Genomic DNA, 13,929 nt, shown 5'->3' on the forward strand with positions numbered 1-13,929 from the left:
TGAAGAAGGTTCCTTAAGAAAAGAGCGTTCACATTTCTTAAAGGCCTTCCAGATGTCCATGATCGGTGGTTATCATTTTTCATCAGATGAGATTCCAGTTTGCCATCTATAGTATATAAAAAGGAAATGATTTACCACACTACTGCAAACAACCTGATGTTTTCCTACACCCCTGAGCACGAGAGGAAACATCAAGACGAATTAACACTAATTCAATGGTATACGTCAATTCTATACCATTTTTAAATTAATTGGTATATATGCCCACTCTATTCCATTTTTAAATTATATCCTCGATCAACACGTTCATTTTATTACGAAATTGGTTCCCAGGGGATAGACAAAAAATGGCTGCCCCAATATCTGATTTCCTATACGTATCCAATTCGTGTCCGTCAGAACTTCGTATTAAATGACTGACATCATTTCTTGTCAGGCTTTTATTCTCAGAAACTTCAAAGAGAATCATGTGACTGAATGTTTAAGCAAATATACGTTGATAAATATTTTACGATTGTCCCAATAAACACATGGCTATATTTCATTGGTAACACTTTAAATTCTTCATTTTATAGGACTTAATCGAAATGTTTAAATTTCTATTTACGTTTTAATTGTTGGTAATTGAAAACAGCTCGCAATGAAGTATCATGAAGTTTCTGTTGTTATAAAATTTCATCAATTTTTGTTTTTTATTGCAAATTGCGTAGAAACTAAATCGAAAATTGAATCGTTACGGTTGCGTCGATTTTCAATTAAGTTTAGTTATTGTTAATCAAATAAAATTATTTTCCAATTGACATAGATGTACTCGATACGACACGAGATTTCCAAACACCATTTAATCCTAGTATTAATAAAAAAAAATAAAGCCAATACCCATCACTTCTTTCACTGCCAAACAGCATTATTGCTTTGTTCCGGTTTGATGGGTGACTGAGCCAGTGTAATTACAGGGACTAGAGAAATAACATCTTGGTTTATTATTATCGTTGGAGACGATATAAAGGATAGTTATTATTTCTGTTCGTTTCATATCAAAGTAAGTTCGGAAATAAAAAAAAAAATCTGAATCATGTAAAAGATTAATTACAAAATATTAAACTATTTAAAAAACAATATTGTCAAAAGAAGGCTCCATATCACCGTGAGCCTTTTTGTTAGTTTTATATGACTATATTTATTTTAAATAGTTTATAAATTTGTTTTCCGGTTTAATATTAACAATTATTATTTTATCACCCTCATTTGAACGCAACTATTTATTTCAAAGGTGTTGAGTATACGGAAAACTTACAAAGATAATATTTAGACCGAAACAATCATGTATGAGCAGGGAACAAAACTTTTAGTCGCCTGTTCCGAAGGCTGATTCTGTTGAATTCAAACTCTATCTTTCCGTCGGTTGCTCTTTCACGAGCAAACCACTGAACTAAATCTGATAATATTTGGTATTAAGCAAGTTTGAACCCCAAGGAACGACATAGGTTACTTCTTAAAACGCGTGCGAAGCCACGCCCGACAACTAGCAATTCATAAATATAAAAAAGATTCATATTTATTTATTTAATTAGAATGGGAAGAAAAACTTTATACACGTAATAAAGATATATCATATTTCTGCACGTCTTGCTATTTATGTTAATAGTATTAAATATAATTCATATAAAATAAAGTATTTTTTTAGTTTTTTAAATAAAAAAGAAAAATTAATTATAATAACTATTCGATAACCGTCACCTAATAAACATCTGTAACAAGTTACTCTGTAATAATATGTAACCGTTTATGACTTAGGTATTACATTAATAATAACTATTATTTAACCAAGAAGTATGGTACGTGTTACGGGGAACATTGTTGCAGAGTATTTACTTAAAAAGTAATTTATCCGTCAATATATATTAAAACGCCGGTCACGTATTAATTTTCTGAAGTCGTGGGAGAAGAAAAGGGCCAATATTTAATAACGTCGTGTTTAAATAGACTTTTAAACAGTAAACATGCTTTATGGAATTGGATTTTTATATATTGTACGCTTGCTTGGATATTTTATGTAGTACTGAAATTATTAGGAAATTAATTACTTGGTAGCACCCACTTATCGTCAGATATTCTACCGCCAAACAGCAGTACTCATTGTGTTCCTGTTTGAAGGGTGAGTGAGCCAGTGCAACTACAGGCACATAATGACTGTATTTCTTACAGCGCCATTGTCTATGATCGGTGGTGACCACTGACCATTAGATGGTCAATTTGCTTATCCACCTACTTACTTATATCATAAAAAAAGTTATAGGGAGAGTTTGGAGGTCAACCTACCTCAATACCCACTGTGAGTTGGATGACACATGTAATAGAATTTCATCCAATACATGCAGGCTCTCACGATTATTCGTAGTACGTGATGAATTACAAAACAGATAAACGACGTTCCGATGAAGTATTTATCAAATTTTAAAAATATCTGTACACTCGAGCACAAATTACGATAAAATTTTTTTTATAAATTCCTAATATTTAACTCCGATAGGTTATCACGTTTTTGTTAATTCAGAGTGATCAAGAATAAAAAACAATTGGGTTAAAAATATTTCCAAGAATTAATTACGTTCTGTATTTATTTTATATTTGAAAACATTACTATGATGAGCGTCAAATCAGTCAAATAAAAACTTTTAACAAGCAAAAGGTAGAAATATGTAAAAAAAATATATATATTTATATAATTGTATACTTTTATAACAACTTTAATTTTAAATATCTTATAAATCTATTCACTTATAAAGGCACCTCCTCCGTGCTAAGTTATGGGCGAGAGAGTGACGTTCGTGTAAAAATAACGACGGCAAAAAAATATAAAGATTATATTCGTTATTGCGTGGACTAACCAGATCTATTTTTAAATATATATTATATAAATTAAACCGAGATGGCCCAGTGGTTAGAATGCGTGCATCTTAATCAATGATTGCGGGTTCAAACCCAGTCAAGCACCACTGGATTTCCATGTGCTTAATTTGTGTTTATAATTCATCTCGTGCTCGGCGGTCAAGGAAAACACCGTGAGGAAACCTGCACGTGTAATCCACCAACCCGCATTGGTGCAGCGTCGTGGAATATGCTCCAGCAGTGGGAAATTTACAGGCTATTAATGTAATGCTATGTAATGTAATTATATAAATTTACCACTCCTTATAATTTTTACAATAACCTATCGACCGACCTATCACAATAGTCTTAGTTATATTTTAGGTAAACATAACTGAATATGGAGTCTAAACAAAAGTAGCTAATTACGCACAATAAGCTCTCAAGCGATAAGTATACTTGTTATGTTATATACATTTATTTAATAAATGACTTGTTTACTGTTGAACATCATTTACATAAGAATGAATGATTATATTAATACGTAATATAATAATTTAATTATGATATTATTCAAGTATGAAAAATTGTAAGTGATGTGTATGTGTATATGTAAAATGACTTATCAGTAATAACATGTTCGAATTTGAAATGTTTTCTTAACGGTTATACATTGGAGATTGATATCTATTTGGCAAAAAGCAATTAATGATATTTGTTGTGTTGAAAATGAAAATCTATATATCATGTCATATTTTGCTCTATGTAAAGTTAGACTCTATTTTAATATCAAGAATCAAGATTAAACTTTAATTTATGAGTTAATCATAAAACATTTACCATAGTTATTTTGTATGGAATTAAATTTATTATATTTCGAATACAATTTCATTCACTTATTTGAATAATCATAAAACTAAATTGTAACCGCAGAGGACAAATGCACGAAGGAAACACTGCGGTTTTTATATAGTCTTGTGATAACTAAATACTTCACAACAATAATATCAAATAACAGTGTTTTAAAATAATTAGAAATCAATGACACATTCACATACATTTGTTTTTGTTGCTTCTCGACTGACTTAGGCATTGTAGACATTTTTAGCGAATAATATCTGTTTTCGTCCGAAGTAATCGTTGGGCACATTAGCATTAGCAGCCCGTACATGTCCCACTGCTGGGATAAAGGCCTCCTCTCCCTTTGAGGAGAAGGTTTTGAGCATATTTCACCACGCTGCTCCAATGCGGGTTGGCGGAATACACATGTGGCAGAATATCGTTGAAATTAGACACATGCAGGTTCCCTCACAATGTTTTCCTTCACCGCCGAGCACGAGATGAATTATAAACACAAATTAAGCACATGAAATTTCAGTGGTGCCTGCCTGGGTTTGAACCCGAAATCATCGGTTAAGATGCACGCGTTCTAGCCACTGGGCCATCTCGGCTCTCGAAGGGTACAACGATGAAAGAAATATGAGTTTCACTATACACGAAACTTCAATGAATTTGAGCAATCTGCATCACATCTACACAAAAGCATATTATCAACGCCATCTAGTGACATTCATTGGAAACTCGTTTATTTCTTAATTTTAACAAAACGCGCCGATGATACAATTAAGTACGCAACAGTGGTCACCGCCAACCGACCAACCTTGAGAACTGAGATATTGTTGTATTGTAGTTTTTCACTGACCCCTCATACTGGAACTTTAATAAGTATTGCTGCTTGAGGGTAGAATATATAGTGAGAGGATATATGAGGAGTGATATACCAAGTTATTTCTTCACTACCGTGATCCGACATGATCGGAGGGAATTCAGACTATTTGCTTTAAGTACTTTCTAAGACTTTTAAATGTAAACAACGCACTTCCGAGGATCAGAGTTCTTAGGATTTCTCGAAAAGAACCCAATGGCTTTTTATACGCTTAACCCAGTTTGAATCCAGGATCTACAGCTAGAATTGGTAACTGCTAGGTCTACAAATTAGTTACAACTGATTCGTCGTTATAGAGTTCGCAATTCGAACCAAGCTGCATTGAAATATGATAGATTTGTAATATGATATTCCAACTATAAAATAAAAACCTGTTTAAATGAAGTGTGCTTTGAATTTCGACTATTGCAATATTTTTGTTGCATGCAGTTGGATTTATAAAAAAACATTTTGTAACAGTAACCCGACTACACTTTTTACAGATATATTTATCCATTTTACGTCCAGTATCGTTACGTTTTTATAGAGAAATATTGCGTCCATTCGTGGCCTGGTGTCCACGCGGCCGGGATTTGTGCTGTAGTTACTTTTAATTGTGATCGTAGTGGATTTATCTTTCAGTTGAACATATTTTTCTAATTCTAGGAACACAAAACCATATATTCGCCTTGATGTGAATAAGTCAGTTGCGTGACATTGAAGATGACAATCAACATTTAAGAGCAACATTCAAGTGACAATCATGTTTATCAAATTTCTAAGTTCAAGACTACTTTGTGAAACCAAGTTTATGTATTATTATTTTTTATAGTTTAAGCTATGCGCTGATAGAGACTATCGGATCTCAACATAGCCGTTTATATATTATTAGTTGTCGCCTGCGGTTTCGCTAGCGTTGCTTGGTTGTCCGTCAGCAGTTAAGCATAAAATATCTATGTCCTTTCTTCGAGTTCAAGTTTGCTTCGTACCAAGGATAGAATTCGTTTCAGTGGTTTGGCCGTAAAAACAACAGACAGACAGAGATACTGTATTATTAATAATATTAGTATAGACATGAGATGTCTCTTATCAAATGTTTGGAAATATAATACAAGTAGTTAAACTAAAGTAATGAATGAAACCTTCTCCGTTTAAAGAGAAAATTTTGAGGTTACTGCAACATCCAGGCTGCTCTAATTCCACCATCTAAATCAGATTGATTTGTAACGTATTTTTCCTCACACTTCGATTAAAATTTCGACGTTATAACTATCTAGACACATTTTGTTGAAACATAAAACAATATTACGTTTATTATGGAGCATCGCAAAGTTTTATTCCGTAAAAGAAATGTAAACGAAATGTTTCTGTACAAAGTATTCCAGTTATCTAGACTTAATCCCGAACGCAATCACTTTTATTAGCAAAGTTCAAATCGCATTAAATTGCAATTATCTCTTTTCTTTTATAAGAACAAATCTCCATAAAACGGACGTTTGTTTTGCAGTGAAGTCTTATAAGAAATAACTTCACCAAGATTAGTTTGAACAATTACGCCTCGTATCTATCTTTTTATGTTATTCGTTTGGTGATTCTGTCTTATTATTTCACATGTTGTATCAATATTGGTAGAGACAGATAGATTGGTTTTCATCGAAACAACCACAACAATGTTTATGAGTATTGTTTTCTGTGCACGACGAGGCAACCGCACCGGCAGGGCGCGGCGTCAGATACCAACCCATGTTAACCATATTAGATGTGCAAAATTCTTATGTGTTTTCGTAAAAAAAAGTGTCTTTTCAATACGGTCCGTCTATTTCTCTAATCAGGTGATCATTATTGAAAAGGGAACACTTTAAAATTGTATAAATTATTGCAAATTATCGATACAAATTTCAAAACAAAAAAAAAACAATTTGCAATTTTTTTTTTTTATATTTTAACTTTAAATACATTTTACGATATAACATTTTGTAACTATTATGATATCAAGATCATAATATCTTAATAAAAACTTAAAAGGTCGAATGGTATATAAAATAAAGTCCTCGTGCAAAAATATAATCTCGAATTAATAATTTTATTACGATAGTGTTGTATTGTTACACTGTCATCGATTTGTAGTATCTCATGCTAAATTTATTATTAAAATCGGACAATTATCAAGGGACGGGCCCTTAAAAGCCTAAAGCCATGTTTGCTACTGCGAGAGTTCCTGACTTCTTTGCCTTTCTCAGAGCAAGGACGGCTTTTTTCTGGCAAAGAATGTAATGCAGTACTCACTCTATTTTTTAAAATTTTCTTATACACGGTGCGAGAACAATACATTTATTTAAATTTTAATTTTCTCACTTTAAAACGTACTTGAATTATTTCTGGTTTTAGTCAGTCATTAAACCTCATATTTTAAACCCGTGTATATTTTTAAAACATTACATAGTATGTAGCTATCAATATCGTGGCAGGCCTAAGTGAGGCCTTTGCTTCACCAATAAGACACACGAGGCTAATATTAAAAAAAAATAAAAAATAAGTCGAGCTAAGTGGGTCATTAACTGTTTAATTTTTAGTAATAAATACTTGTTGCAAATATAATGAAAACGTGTTAAATATAAACACTGGCTCGAAGTCAGTGACCCTGAAACGATGTCCGTTTAATATTTACATTTGAATGTTTGTAATGTTATGTAAACGTATCGGTTACCTGTTACAAGTAACCTTAACTTTGTAACCGTTTCATAAGTATGATTGACGACGACGAGGACATTTCTGTCCGAATTCGGACAGCGGCAACTCTCAAGGGAGACTAGAAAACTGTTTGGAGCATATACGCTATTCTCGTGACCCGATGAGACGTTGACTTTGACATAACTCGAAAGAGTTAATTTATATGCCAGGACGTATAGGTGGACTGCATGGCGGAATACATATATCCCAAACTTTATTTTTAAACTGGAGATGAACCTCCTTTGTAAATAAAGATACTATACAACTTAATGAGAATATATTATCGAAAACGAGTTTCGTATTGCGTAAAACATGCTTAGAGATACATTAGATATTCCAAGGTTCAAATACGTAAAGAAATAATACAAAATTGTTTTTATTTCACACTTGAACATTTTTCTATTTCCTCCTTTGTATACAAAAGACTATTTTGGAATTAATGATTTATTTGCAAGCCACCTGATGGCAAGTGATCACAACTGCTGTTGGACATTGTCGCTTTAAGAAATATCTATTCCTTATATCAATGCTCCAACAACCTCGGGAACTAAGACGTTGTGTCCTTTGTGTCTGTAGTTATATTGGCTAACTCTCACTCTAAACTGGAATACAACAATAATAAATACTGTTATTTGGCGGTAGAATATTGTATGAGGTAGGCTTGAACAAAACTCTATCACCGAGTATATTATACATAAATATTTTATCTTATTAAGGTCAAATGTCTTATATTTTTTAATATTTATATGTCATTTCGATATACTTAAGCCCCCCTGACTTGTTAACGACTGCATACAGCTCGTAAATTTTTTTGGACAATGTAGAGTTTATGACACGATACAAGAGAATAAAATATTAAAAAGTTATCGTAATGGTTCAATATATAATACAATATTTATAATAACAATTTAAAGTTTAGTACAAATTCATGTTCTTTTATAAGAATCAAATTATTTGTATTTAAATCGCATCCTGGTTATATGTACGAAAGGTTACCCAACTATTTAAAAAAAAATAATATGTCATTTAATATTCATACGAAATGCGTATTTAATTAATTGTACCGTTTTCCCCATACGTTCTTTTGACGTCACTTATCACGTTTTTTTTTAAATATATGACGTTAAAGGCCTCCAATTGAATGAATTAATGCTTTTATAAATGTATTTTGAAAGACCCGTTTTAAACAAGTTAGCCTCATTCAAAACAGACGTGGTTTTATTATCTCTTCATTCGGTTTAAAGTTAATAGAAAATATTAATATTTATTAATTAGATTTTATTAATATTTTCATTATTTTAGCTGTAAAGTTTACCAATTATTTATTTAAGAGTTGTAAGTTTTGGATTTGGAATGTATGCCTTCGGCTATCGTCGTTATACATCCGTAACAAAATATTGACGCTTGATTCGAGAGAAAAGCAAAACTGTTAGTAACTCGTAGATAGATGTTTTATTCTGCGATTAATTAATATATGTACTTATTTTATTATATGAAAAACTATCTCTATAATATATAATTAAAACAAGTTATATATAATTTTAAAACAGTGACTGTTAGTAAACCAAAATTCCTTCATTCAATATTTTTATTTTATAAAAAATATTAAAATCATAAGTATTTTTTACAATCATATACAATAGTTATATTTTATAAGTAATATTAAATTTAAAAGAATGCCAATCCATTCTCTATTGAAATCTCTTAATATTACTTAAGCAGAAATACATTGAACATTTGTTTTAAAACGTACCTGCTATTATAACGTTCACATAAAAGCCTTTATTCATCAGCTGTTTGCGATAAGGAACGGCTTAACAACTATGAATTACTTTGTAAACAAAAATAGCCACACCCGGACCATCTTAATTGCGCGTAATGGTGAGGCTTAGAAATACACAATGGCGTTAACTCGAAACTGAAGCACTTAAGACTATACCCTAATCGCTTCTAAAAATCTTCCACGAATTTAACAAGTACTTAATGAGTCCTTTGTTGAAATTAATGGCTTAATTTTTAAACGGAAATAATAATATTTATTAATATTTTATATCAATATAATGGTATATATAAATAATAACAACATGTACAGCCTGTAAAAATGCTGAATGCTGGGCTAAGGCTTCCTCTCCCTTTGAGGAGAAGGTTAGGAGCATATTCCACCATGCCGCTCCAATGCGGGTTGGTGAATTTACGTGTGGCAGAATTTCGTTGAAATTAGACACATGCAGGTTTCCTCACGATGTTATTCTTCACCGACGAGCACGATATGAATTATAAACACAAATTAATTAAATGAAAATTCAGTGGAGCTTGCCTGGGTTTGAACCCGCAATCATCGCTTAAGATGTACGCGTTCTAACCACTCGGACATCACGGTTGTAATTATATATCTGTACTAATAAATAAGACTTAGTTAAGATATAATTTATACTATAATGCAGCACTTTTCAGAAGTTTTAGAATATATCAAAATATCATTTAAGTATCTGTACTTCGCAATTTTACCCGATTTTATTCAAGACTACTATAAATGTGGCCTGAATTTCATATAAGTGTTATTAATATTGATTTTTTTATAAGTAATTGTTTCACTCTAATGACACGTATATCATGCATTTTAAGTAGAAAACATCATAACATATGTAGCTGTTTTAAATAGTTTTCCTGTTTTAAAATTAATGAAATTCTGACCAGTTGATTTTTTTGTGGAACATCCATGATGTGATGTTGTTTCCTCTTAAATTGAATTTTATATATTCCAGCTTGTTACGATATACCTACTGTATACAAATACGAAAGTCTTCATCAAAATTTTACGTCTGAATGTCTAATAGTGCTAGTCCGCGTTAACTACTTAAGTCAGACAAGATATTGTCCTATACATATAAATGATGGTAAGTATATAAATATTAATTTAATTATAAGGAAAATAAGTTCATCTATCTTCAAAACTTTTGTCATATTATCAAGCTGTACCATGTTGACCTTTCGTAAAGGTCACAAAAAATAATAATAAGTCAATAACGAAATTTGTAATCAATGCCAGAGGAAGTTTGAATGTCTTTTTGCATGTTTGTAAATTACCTCTAATCACATAAACTTGACGGTAATTAAATGTTATTGTTCCTTTGTAATTTGGGAAGGCTGCGTTAGATCAAACCTTAGGTATTTAGTTAATTTTTCCGAAAATTCTTGGAACTATGGGTACGATAATTTTAATGGGTGACTCAATAATTTAGTATATATTTTAGTATTATATTAAAATGACTTTCCCGCATGACGTCATCGCTAATTATAAAAACAATACATTGAAATTTATCACAAAAAAACGAGTGTTTTTTTTATAATTGATAACAGAATTTCCTATAGCGTCATTATAAATAACATCTATTCGAGAAATCGAATATTGAAATAAACTAGTTTATTTTCAAAAACTCTAGTATAGTAAATAAATTAGTATCTATATTCATAATAGTTATGTCAGCGTTGGATATTATTATCTGGACGTCGATTTACTCTTGTTCCGTTTGTTTTTTCATTTAATCTGTGTACGTAAAAAAAAAATTTTTTTTTTTTAGTTTTCTCCAGAAATTTCATCAAATTCCGTTCTGTGGTTTTGCCGTGAAAGCTTTACAGGTATACACACATACAGACAACATTCGCATTTAATATTAGTACAGATTATATGAAGTATATCTCCTATACAATTTCTTTGTCTATAGAGATTATCCGTCGTGGCCGTGGCTAAGGAATGCAATATTTAAATAACGCTTAGAAATTAAATACCACCCATAAAAATAATAACGATAACATTTTGGCTAATGTCTTTCAATTGGTAACGTTATTTACTTACTTTACTTTTGTTAATTACTTGACATTCAAATAACATTTGATGTTCTATCTTTTTCTGCATCATATTTTTTTATTATATTACACGCTATAACTAACCTAATATTATGATAAAATTTTGCTCCACGCGTGTCTGTTTTCTATGGATGTCGCGTTTGGTCTGGTGAACATACGGAGGCTAAGGTTCTGGGTTCAAACCTCGAGTATAAAAATTGGGTTCTCTTGTCAAGAAATTCGAGTTTGATAATATGTAGAATGTTCATTAATAAAATAGTTCTATTTATAATTTTCATTATTTTTGAATTTTTGAGGTAAACTCCAGTGAAAAGCTCTTAGATAAAATGAATCACAGTTATTTTTTACAGTGAAGTATTCCAAGAATATCATTACCTAATTTCATGAGCGATGTTTAGTCACTATTTTGTTTTAATAATTACCTTTTTTAAGCATGACGACGTTTGATTACGATTACTATATTTAACTAATGAACTCACATTTTGACGTGTGATGTTTTTAAGGCCATAAATACTTGATTGAAGAATGAACTGAAGATCTAGTAAGGTGAAAACCGAGATAATTTTTTTTTTTTTGATTTCGTGATCTTCGGAACTAATGACAAATTCGCGACAAAGTAGCGATTGTATATTAATTGGATTTATATTATAGAAATAGTGACTGTTTGATTATGTTTACAATTACAACTAAATATATCCACGTATATCATATATATAGAAAATGATCATTTATTCCAACAACCATTACTTAAGCGTTAAATCTGTCATCTAGTCATAAATTACCGTAACATAAGTGTAAAGTCATAAATGACTACATTTAAATGAAATATTGTTCAATTCCATTATTATTTTTTATTATTTAAATACTTGTTTCAAATCCTCTAAATACACTACAGCCTTTTTATTGCAATTATCATTTTAAAATTTAAATTCAATGCTTTGAATTCAATCATTATTATAAAGTAGAAATTGGTAATATACTGATTTTATTTGGTAAAAAAGTAACTAGTGTTTTCTAGCATAGGTAGCTTTGAATTTAATAAATATCGTTAAGTGAACAATTTATATATATGGTATTCAATGATTATCTGAATTAATCCACGATTACGACTAAGATGTCCAAGCGAATTCTTTTCCTTGTACGCGGTCAATTGAATAAAGTTGCAAGAAGCGTCTACGTAGCGAGGCAACCATTCTTTCTCAGTCAGCCCGATTGGAAATAATTTATTAATAGTCGTTTTACTATTTGATTTTTCTTCTATTTATAAATTACGTTTTGTATCTTCGTTCTATGATGAATAAATAATTGTCTTGTGAGGTAAAAATAAGAGATATGTCTTACAATTATCAATGAAAATGTTTACTTGGTTGTAGGGCTTTGTGCACGCTTGTCTGGGTCGGTACAACTCACCATATATTCTATCGCTAAATAGTAATACTTTGTAGTGTTGTGTCCGGTTTGAAGGGTGTGTGTTAAAGTTTAACAAGGGACATAAAATCTTAATTGAAAAACTTCAACCCGCATTGGCAAAGTTAATGGTTAATATTTCTTACGCCTATGTCTATGGACAAAAGATTATTTCAGCATCTAGAGTTAATTTTTTTTTATTAATAATATTCTATTTTCTAGGGAGAATTGTGTTACGATTCATATTCCAATAATTATTATACTTAATTATATATAATAATTAGACTTTTTCCCATAAATAAAATGTGTTTTAAATGAATGAAAACGCTTCACTGAATATAGCTAAGTATAATTTAATTATTTTCTAACGTTATATAATATTATAATTGCTTTTTCTCCGATAAATAAAATTAAAATAAAATGCACTTTAAATAATAACGTTTATCTAAAAGTATATCTAATTAGTTATTCAATGACCAATGACCTGTTACTTCCCTACTTGCGAATAGTTGATCTTAATTACTAAAACAGCGTATGTTCCAAAATGTATATTCTAAACTGAGGCGTTTTGTTAATTCTGGTCTTAATAATAACAAAATTAATCATTGTCTATGATGTTGCGCTTTTGTCACTTTTCATGTTCACACAGGACACCGAATTAAAAATATATCAAATATATATAGAAACTCAAATGTATACAAGAAATACTGCCTTAAGATTGTTTAAATTTGGATTCTTGGATATATAATGTAACATATCGTGACAATAATTTTTTTTTTTTAATCATGAGATAATTTTGTACACAAATAAAATCATTCCAAAAATTTTTCCTGTATTTTAAGCGTGATATTAAATTTATATTTCAACTTGAATTCTGTTGATTTATTTCAAGTATGTCATATAAGTGTTGCATTTTATCTTACTGCGTATTATAAGCATTCATTTAATATCTACATAAAGTTTGCATAGTAATCGTTTCCTTATACTTTTTATGGTATCTTAAGGACAGGACTCATTTAGACGATGAGTCCTTTTTAATTAGCATTAGTCATAACCAAAAAAGCCTAAGAGTCGAAACGGCCCAGTGAATAGAGTTTATGCAACTAAACCTAAGATTTCAAATTACAATTCACACTACTGAATTTTCGAGTGCTTAGATTTGCGTACAATTCATCCATACGATGAAGGCCAACATCTAAGAAAACGTGCATATGATGTTATTATGCCATATGAATATTCCAATCGGTAGAGTAGTGTAGTAATAAGGTTTTAACTGGTGAGAAGGCCTTTTCCCATTGTCCCCATTGTTCCCATTATCATCGGTTCGTTATTTCATAATATTTTATTAA

At 30.6% G+C, this 13,929-nt stretch overlaps 2 protein-coding genes across 4 annotated transcripts in view; one reads left to right on the forward strand and one right to left on the reverse strand.

Moving 5' to 3' along the window:
- Positions 1–13,929, forward strand: part of LOC125069151 (adenylate cyclase type 2-like) — a 201,729-nt gene that overhangs the window by 145,837 nt on the left and 41,963 nt on the right. The gene's annotated exons all lie outside the window — the stretch shown is intronic.
- Positions 1–13,929, reverse strand: part of LOC125069152 (probable E3 ubiquitin-protein ligase sinah) — a 53,937-nt gene that overhangs the window by 39,346 nt on the left and 662 nt on the right. The gene's annotated exons all lie outside the window — the stretch shown is intronic.

The sequence above is a fragment of the Vanessa atalanta genome, chromosome 15 (assembly GCF_905147765.1).
Source record: "Vanessa atalanta chromosome 15, ilVanAtal1.2, whole genome shotgun sequence".
Taxonomy (NCBI): Eukaryota; Metazoa; Arthropoda; class Insecta; order Lepidoptera; family Nymphalidae; genus Vanessa; species Vanessa atalanta.